This window comes from Alligator sinensis, unplaced genomic scaffold (genome assembly GCF_000455745.1).
Source record: "Alligator sinensis unplaced genomic scaffold, ASM45574v1 scaffold557_1, whole genome shotgun sequence".
NCBI lineage: Eukaryota > Metazoa > Chordata > Crocodylia > Alligatoridae > Alligator > Alligator sinensis.
Window position 1 is genome coordinate 1,375,688 of NW_005842349.1, and position 9,482 is coordinate 1,385,169.

General features: G+C 42.4%; 1 protein-coding gene across 4 annotated transcripts in view; it reads left to right on the plus strand.

Annotated features, from left to right (window-relative positions):
• ATAD1 (ATPase family, AAA domain containing 1) overlaps positions 1–9,482 on the plus strand; it is a 63,196-nt gene that overhangs the window by 1,234 nt on the left and 52,480 nt on the right. The window lies entirely within an intron of this gene.

Sequence of the window (9,482 nt, forward strand, 5' to 3'; positions counted from 1 at the left end):
CTGGCACCGCCCCCGCCCCCTCCGCCGCAAAGTAGTCCCGCCACATCATCGCTCCGCGGCCACCCGCCCCCACGTCGCGCCGCCCCCCCTGCCCCGCCGCTCGCTGCGAGCTCCTACGCCGTGGGGCTGGGGCGCTGCGGCGCAAGGCTGGAGAGTTCTTTTGAGGGTGGTGTTGGGGGGTACAGGAGCAGGCCGCAGGCCGGCGGAGGGATACTGTCGCTGCCAACTCGGGACTACTTTCTCGGGTCACGTGGTCCCCCTGCCCGCTGCGCGCCCCCTCCCCCGACTGGGGGTGGGGGGGCTCGGGCCTGGCCCGGGGCCGCAGGAGGTGGCGGGTTGGGGCGCGCGCCCTGTGTAGGGCTGAGTTGTGAGGGAGGCAGCGGGAGCCCCCGGCCCGCTGATCCGGGGCTGAGGCAGCCGCTTGGGGCAACTTCTCGGGGAAGCTCTTCGGCGCGGGGGCGCCGCCGCCCGGCCCCGGTCCCCACAGGCAGCAGCACCCGGAGCAACTCCCCGTGGCTTCCCCCAGCGAAACACCACTGCCTCTGCCCAGCCCTACGCGCCTCGGGGCGGCTTTTCGGGCTCCAGGAGGAGGCTTGGATGTGGCAGAAGCGGCAGCTGGGCTGTGGGACAGCAAGGGCCCACTCCTGCCTCATCTGCAGCCAGGAGGAAGGTGAACTCCTGCCTCCCCGCCGGCCAGAGCCGAAGAGCCAGGCTGCCTCCGGGCCCCGCTGCACCTCGGTGAAAATGTGGAATGAAATTTCTGAAAGCTGCTGCTAAGCGGGAGAACGGTCCTCCCGCGGGCGAGCCGCCTGCGACGCGGGTTGTGGCGCCACCTGTTGCCTGTGATCAAGAAACCCCCTCGATCAGAGAGTAGCTGCAGTCACTGAAAAAAAATTCAGGGTTACCAGCGTACTCTGTTCCTGTACCTTTGGTCACACAAGGCCTACATCCAATGCTAACAACACCAGCCCAACGCCCAAGGGCCTGATTATTTCAAGCACTGGGAAGAATACAAGGGCAAGCCTCCGTCAGCAGGAGGGCAGCATAACCATGATGGGGGTGCCCCCCATGCAGTAAAATGCAGAAGTGAAGTGTGACTTCCCAAATGCATGATGATCCCTAAGTAGGAGAGGGAAGGCATACAAATTGAATGGAAGGATTGGGTGGCCAACACGACAGTGAAAGATTTGAAATGGAGTTTTTATTCCTCTTTCAGGTTAGTGGGGCAATGAGAGATGGGTAGTGGAGTCCCCCAGGGCTCGGTCCTGGGGCCTGCGCTGTTCAATTTCTTCATCAGCGATCTTGATGCTGGGGTGGAAAGCAACCTGTTTAAATTCGCTGATGACACCAAAATTTGGGGGGAGGTGAGCACGCTAGCAGGGAGAGAGAGATTGCAGAAGGATCTGGATAGGTTACAGGGGTGGGCAAACAGGAACAGGATGTGTTTCAATACAGACAAGTGCAGGGTGCTGCACTTGGGTAGTAGGAACCAGCAGCACACTTATACGATGGGGAACTCCCTACTTGAGAGCACGGAGGCGGAAAGGGATCTTGGTGTCATTATTGACTCCAAGATGAACATGCGCCGACAATGCGAGGTCATGGTTGGCAGGGCTAACCGGACCTTGTCACGCATCTCGAGTAGAGCCAGGGAGGTGATCCTCCCCCTCTATGCGACGCTGGTCAGGCCGCAGCTGGAGTATTGTGTCCAGTTCTGTGCGCCCCATTTCAGGAGGGATGTGGACAACATGGAGAGGGTCCAGAGGAGGGCCACCCGCATGATCCGGGGACAACAGGGCAGACCCTACAGTGAGAGACTGCGGGACCTGAACCTATTCAGCCTCCACAAGAGAAGGCTGAGGGGGGACCTGGTGACCGTCTATAAACTCACTAGGGGGGACCAGAAGGGTTTGGGGGAGACGCTGTTTCCCCTAGCCCCCGCTGGCATAACAAGGAGCAATGGGCACAAGTTGATGGAGAGGAGGTACAGATTGGACATCCGAAAAAACTACTTCACAGTTAGGGCGGCTAGGAGCTGGAACCAACTTCCAAGGGAGGTGGTGCTGGCCCCTACCCTGGAGATCTTTAAGAAGAGGCTGGATACCTACCTGGCTGGACTCATTTGAGTCCCGTTTTTTGTTTAGGGTTCTTTTGTTGTTCTCCCGCCCTGGCGGGGGGTCAGGCTAGAAGATCTATTAGGTCCCTTCCGACCCTAAAACTACGAAACTATGAAACCCAGGTCTGGGGCATTAGCACATATGAAAAATAGGTAACCTAATCCTTTAGGATACAGCTTTGATTTCTTTCTTTCTTTCTCTTCTTGAGAAACAACACTGCATACATTCATGTTTACAATATTGGAGTGTAACCAGAAGATTTGACTTTAGACACTGATCCATATTTTTTGTTAACATATATTTGTACAAAAGCTAGTCTTGAGTTTATAGCATAAAAATCAACAAATTACCCAGTTTTTTTTATTTTGCATGATATAAAATGGAAATATCATCCTTAGCTTGGAACTGACATCTGTTGGCTTATGAAACAATACTAACCTTTCCCTTTATTTGCCCTGAAATATTTTTCATCTACGGATTTTTTTTAAAGTTGGTGCCAAAGTAGTCAAATAATTATGTTGATTATTTTTGAAGTGTGCTTCCTAGTGTTTAATTTATTTTTAATTGCATAAAACACTTAATTTTGTTCAGTGGAAGGGAATACAGGACCAGGGAAAAACATTTTCCTGAAACATGGCTAATTCAAATACTCTTTTAAGAAAGAATAAACTAGTAATGAAACACTCAGTATCACAGATAATTTTTTAAAATGTGTGTAGACTTAATGAATGGCGTGTGAGCTTTTTAAAAAAGGAATAGGAAAAATATGGTTAAGAGGACTATAGCTCTTTTAACATTGAAGTTTGAAGGAGCTGTGAACAAATAATATCCTTATGTAAATCAATATACATATTTTAGATTACTTTTCTGGTAAAATATATTTTTATTCTGTAAAAATATATAAAAATTGTACAGAAAATATGAAGTGATAATGTAATAGCTCTGAATGAACTACAGCTATATTGAACTATCTATTTACAGGGTTTTTTTTAGGTAGGTAGTATTCACCTTGTAGATGCAACCAAATTAAACTGGAAGGTACAGTACCTACTTTGGTTCTCCCATTTTTTTTAAGAACTTGTACACATTTCAGTGCATGGATTTGGTGGTAGAATCCATGAGTCATCTTAATCTGATTTATTAAACTGGGTAGCTCATGTACATCAATAAATCCAAATCCTATTATGGTCAGTGGAATGAATTCCAAGACAAATCCTGTGTCAAATTCTTGAGCTAAATAATAAGGCTAAAGCTGGGCAGACATACTGGAGAAGGTAGGGAGAACGATACTCTTATGAATCATGGAGCAGCAGTACAAAAACCTTTTGTAACCCAATAGCCAAAGGAGTATCTGCATGTCCTAAGATGGGCTCATCTTAAGCGTAAAGAGGATGGGAGGACAGTTCAGTCTCTCAGATGTACAAGGGATGCTTTTAATAAAGTTAAAAAAATAAAAGCATGATTTTTGTTATACATAACCTGTCTCTTCATAGCCTAATGAAATACAATTCCAAGTCAGCAGGTGTTTTAGTCATTAGAACAACTTTCCCTTTCCAGTGTATGAGAAAATACAGGTAGTGACAAAGTGGAGTTATGCAGCTCTGTCTTGGAGAGGCTAGTTTAATACACTGATAAAATAAAACAAAACCCATGCAACAACAGAACTGTTGAAGATAACAGTTACAGACAACAGCAGGTAAGCTGCTAAATGGGGGAGTGTGGGTTAGGAGTGAGAGGCACCAACAGGGCTGAGGTGGCTGGGCTGTGGGTTGGAAATGAGGGGCAAAAGCATTGGCAGGGACATATCAGGGCTGCTCAGCACCATGAAGCAGGGAGGGAGGGGGCAGGTACAGCTGGACCCATGCCCTGGTGAGCAAAGGGGGTAGGGGGGAGCTCTGGTACTCTATGATGAAAAAACCCAAATCAAATGACAAAATAGATAGGTATTTAGAATTTATTTTATTATACTTTTGAGGTACTGGTAGGCTTCCAAATTGCTTTAAACTGTAAATATATCAATAAAACATTGTGTTCAATAGATACCTATACACATACATTTTATCGAACCTAGCAATTTTATCTCAAATTGTTAAATAAAATTGTGAGTGAAAGCGAGAAGAAGGGTCTAGGTATTAACTGTAGCAAAACAATATGCACGGTAATTACAAAGATCATTCCAGTATGCAACATCAAAGTGGATAAGGAACAGAGAAGGCAGTCAATAAATTGAACTACTTAGGAAGCTGGGTAACATCAGATGGTATATGTGCTCATGAAATAAAATGGAGAATAGGGATGGCATAAGACACATTTCTGAAAATTAAAAAGATATTTATAAATAGTAAAATTTCTATGAGGACGAAATTTAGAGTTTTGGGTTGCTATGTTATCTCACGTATGCATCAGAATGCTGGACAATATTGCCAAGTATGGAAAAGAGAATTGAAGCAACTGAGATGTGGTTCTTAAGGTGCATCTTAAAGGTATGTTGGACAAGTCACACTTCAAAAGAAGGTATTTTGTTAAGAGCAGGCTGCAGGAGGAAGTTGCTTATTAACATTAGAAAGAGACAGTTAAAAGTGGGTGGGTGTGTACTGAGAGAGAGAGAGAGAGAGAATTTTGGATTTTTATCAGAGAATTTTTTACTTTTAAACAGAGAAAACCAGGATCCCTGCTTATGACATAAGGCTTTGAAATAAAAGGGCAGATGAAAAGCAAGGACATTTTAGAAAGGTTTCTATGAGACACAAATATACTAGAGAACAGATTATTAAAACAATTCCTTGTTTTTAAAGCAGCTACTTCTAAAGGACAAACTATCTGTCATCATAGTTAGAATACTTGATGCTTATTATTTGGCACTTTCCAACTGGGAATCTCAAAGTATTTTACAAGCATTAATGAGTTAAGCATCACCATATGGTAAGACATTAAGATGGTAAACTAGGTACCATCAACCCTCATCTATGGATGGGGAAACTAAAGCTGAAAGATATTTACTGACCTGCCTAATATTGCAGCAGAAACCAGTGGCAGAACCAGGAAAACAGCCAATATCTCCTGGCTCACTATGCTGTGTTTTCGTTGGAGGGCTATCTTTTCCTTTATTTAAAGTATACTGAAAAGATTCCAGGCAGCATCTGTGAGGTGAAAGAGTAGAGGTTATTCAGCCTGTTATAATCGTTTTCAGTTATAAACCAAAGTATCTTCCAAAACAAATATTCCATAGATATTTTTGTTTATCCTTTTAATCAGCTAGAAACCTTGATTTGTTAGAAAATAAATTAAACTTCAACCCAGTTTTACCATACATGAAGGACATGTTTTAAGACTCAGGTAAATCTCAGAACACAGGTGGCCTACTTACAGTAATATTGCTCCAGGTTATAGAGATAGGAAAAGTGAGCACAGCTGAATAGTTTGGAAACCACAGCATCTGGAACCATTTTATGCCTCATCTATCAATCTGCTTGTATGGGAATTGAGAATTAACATTTCAAACCATACTTCCTTACTTCATGACAGATGAATCCCAGATCTGAGGTTATTATTTCACCTTCTTTCTCCCCCAAAGCAAACTGGATGGCTATCTGTGAAGGTCATATTAAAGAATCTTGGATACTTCTCAACTTTGTTCAATTAAAATGCATTAACATATATAAAAGTTAGTCAACATAGTAAAGACAATCAATTGCAAGGCTCTGTTTTCATATCCTTTTGTGTCTTTTATTTTGTTTGCTTGGGTTTTTTGTGGCATTTCTAATAGTTCATGTCAAAATAAAGGTGAACTTTTTCTAGACTATTTTGAGAAAACTGATTAAAAGGGTTAGAAATACACAAGGTAAAGCAGTTTTTTTTCATCTTATATAGTATTTGTTTTCTAATCATGAAAAGTGTTGTTTTGCCCATTTAAAGTTTCTTATATGTCTTGTGTGTTACCAGATGTCCCATTTAAAGGTTTAGAATTTTTTTTTCAAATAATATGTATTACTAATTTGCTTTTTATGTTGACTCTGGTCATGCACATATTGTATAATGCATATGTTGATTACACCCCTATTGTACTATTATTATGCATATGCTGGTCATATCCTGTTGTATTATATCTGCATTGGTGATATCTTTTTAGTTTTATTTCAATTCCTGTTCAAGCTAAATCCTACATCTTGAAAATCTTTGAAAGAGTATCTTCCTAAAGCTAAGGATAAAGATGTCTGTTCATCCCTAGTTCCCAAAGATTCCTGCATTACTAGTTGTGCCTGTAGAAGTTCCTTCCCAATCTTTCTCTTTGCTTCTCATTTTCCTCTGTTCCTGATCTGACAGTCCAACATGACTAATGCTCATGTCCTAATCCTAACTCCCTATGGTTCATTTTGCCCAAACCACCTCCAGTCCCAGCCTTGCCCTGCCACTCAAAATAGGGTCTTCATTAATCCTTCCAGGACTGATGAGAATCTTCTGACTTAGAGAAGGATGAAGAATTCTTATGCAATTGGGAATGAACTGGGATCTTCCCCTATTGTATCATGCCTCTAGCTGGATATTGCCTATCAACATAATAATTTCCTCTCCCCCACACACATTTTGGATTGTATGAAGTCCCTGCCATCCCCAATCTTGAGCTCATGAGATTCATGGCACAGGCATTTCCTCAGGCCACAGCCAGAACTAAAGGCTCTGTCAAATCATAGATTGGCCACTAGGCTGTTCAGAGCTTAAATAAAATATATTGAGGAGATGTTGTATTTAACTATTTATATTTTAAAAGTTCAAGGTTGTTTTTAAAATATGCATTTAAAAACCTAAATATATTACAAACTTTAACTGAAGGCTGTAATATGTTAGTATAAAACAAATAAGCATAATATTAATTTACCATATATTTTAATTGCAGAAAAAGTCATAAGCTTAATAGAAGTTTGAAATAAGGAAATAGCCTCTATTTCTTGATTCACCCATATATTACCCCAGTCTCTGAGCCCTTTGTAATTCCAAATTATTCTCAGAAAAAATCTTGCTTCATTGTTAAAATAAAAGCTGATATAACATCTTTTAGAGCCTGGCAGGATCACACCTTTCAATGCTATGAGAGAGAATATTAAATATTTTAACAAAAGGAACTCAAAAGCAAAATCCCTACTGGAATATTTTTCTCCATGTTGCCTGTACTTCCACTGCAAGGGGTTGTACCTAGAAGCCCAGTCCTGACTACAACTGCTGCATAGGTTTTCTTTTTTTTGATGGAGCCTTGAAAGATCCGTAGCTGGAAATAATTCAGTCCTTCCTCACCAAGTTAGATATCAAGGTTCCTGGGAGTCCTGTATATCTGTGCTTCCTCATCTATCCTGGAACATTCCTTCAGGTTGCTGAAAAGTTTGGGGTCAAGGAAAAAAAAGATTCCAAAATCTAAAAAATGTCTCTCTTGGTTTACTTTTCCTCCCTTGCAACTCATACCCTTGGCAACTCTATGTAAAGTCATTCAAAGTGAAGGGAGTCCTATAACCGAGAGTCTAGTACTGCCCCTCATTTCCTTATAGGGAAAGGGGATGTCACACATGCAGAAGGAAAACTTTTTCTTTGCCTCTACATTTCCAATTCACCCAGTGGCAGGAAAGCTCCGCTATACTTCTGCTCCTCCTCAAACCACATGAAAACTTTGACATGGAGAATGTGTCCTGTAAAATATGTATCAGAACAAGGAAATGGAAGTCTTCCCCATCCATATTGGGAAGTTCACAATCCGTTTTTTATTTGGTCCTCATCAGCAGAGAGCTGTGAAACAGATTATTTTTTTCTGGACAATATGCACTCCAGTTGCCTAATACTTTATACAATTTTCCCCCAAGCTCTTACTACAGTTAACAGGTTTATTTTTCCATTCAACATACCTGGGGGTACAAACAGACACCACACAAACAAGGCTCATAATATCAGTTCATAAAACTACTGGTAGCAGTCATGATATGCCAGTCTATGCAAACTAACATTTGTATCAGACATCAAGCAATGACACTTTTACCCAGAAAACTCATCTCTTTGGAGGAACAAAACTTTCTACCACCCCCAAATAAGGCTACACCAGGAATAAGTGAGAGCTTGCCACTAGTTTTCTCAGTACATGTACATCTATTTCCCTCTCTCAGTATGTGTACATCTATCAGTGACCTTTCAATTTGTTAAGATTCAAGGTACTCCTCAGAATATGCAGGCTTGTAGCTTCCACTCATTTTCTGACTACAGAAAAATAACAGAGCGAGTCTTCTGTTGCAAAGAACTCAGAAAGACCACAGCAAGTCAGAAAGTTTTTAACACTGAATTTCCTCTTTGAAATCTCTGGTTATCTTGTGAATCATGTTTGCACACTTACCAGTGCTAACATGGCATGGCACTCCATGACACCCTGGAAAGAATCTCAAGGCACCCCAGGATGTCATGGCATCTGGTTGAAAATAATTAATTATACTATATATGTACACACACAAACACACATGCACATATACATAATTGGGATAAAGTTAAGACAAGTTTTTAAAGGCAAGGCATTGGGCAAATCCTTGCCTCTCACATAATTCGTGTATTTGTTTTAAGATGTTGCAGCTGTGATGACCCAGGACTTATGCAAGGCAAGGGTTAGCTTAAACAATACTTTGCATTAAACAAGCTTGTGTAAGCCCATCCCAAAAGTGCAGCTGCTTTTATATATATATATATACACACATACACACACACATACATACACACACACACAAATAACATATATATTAGTGTTAAGAATGATGTTGTGGATATGATGCTTATATATGTTTGTGTGTGCGCATATGTGTTTATGTGTGTACACACACACACACACCCCATGTATATCTTCAGTGCCATGGCATCTGGTTGAAAATCACTGATTATACTATATACGTACACACACACACATATATATAATTGAGATAAAGTTGAGACAAGTTTTTAAAGTCATTATTGGGCATCCTTTCCTCTCACATAATTCCTGGATCATCACCTCCACATTATTCTTAATACCAATATATGTGTGTGCGCATGTGTATATACACACACACACACACTAAAGATAGATAGATAGATAGATAGACGCACATACACTTAATATCTATCTCTAGTAAATACTGTAAGGAAGGGGGCTCAAAGGCAAGAGGCCGACAGGAAAGTGCCCGTGGCGCCTGGGCTTCCACCGCAAGGGCCGCTCCCCGGCAGGCCTGTCCCGCCCGCCCGCTCGGCGCGGCGCGGCGCGGCGCGGCGCTCCCGCTTCTCTACGAAGACCCGCGCAGAGCCGCCGCGCTGAGGACGGGGCCCGCAGGCAGGAGCCCTCGCGGCGGGGCCCCAGACGACACCGACACG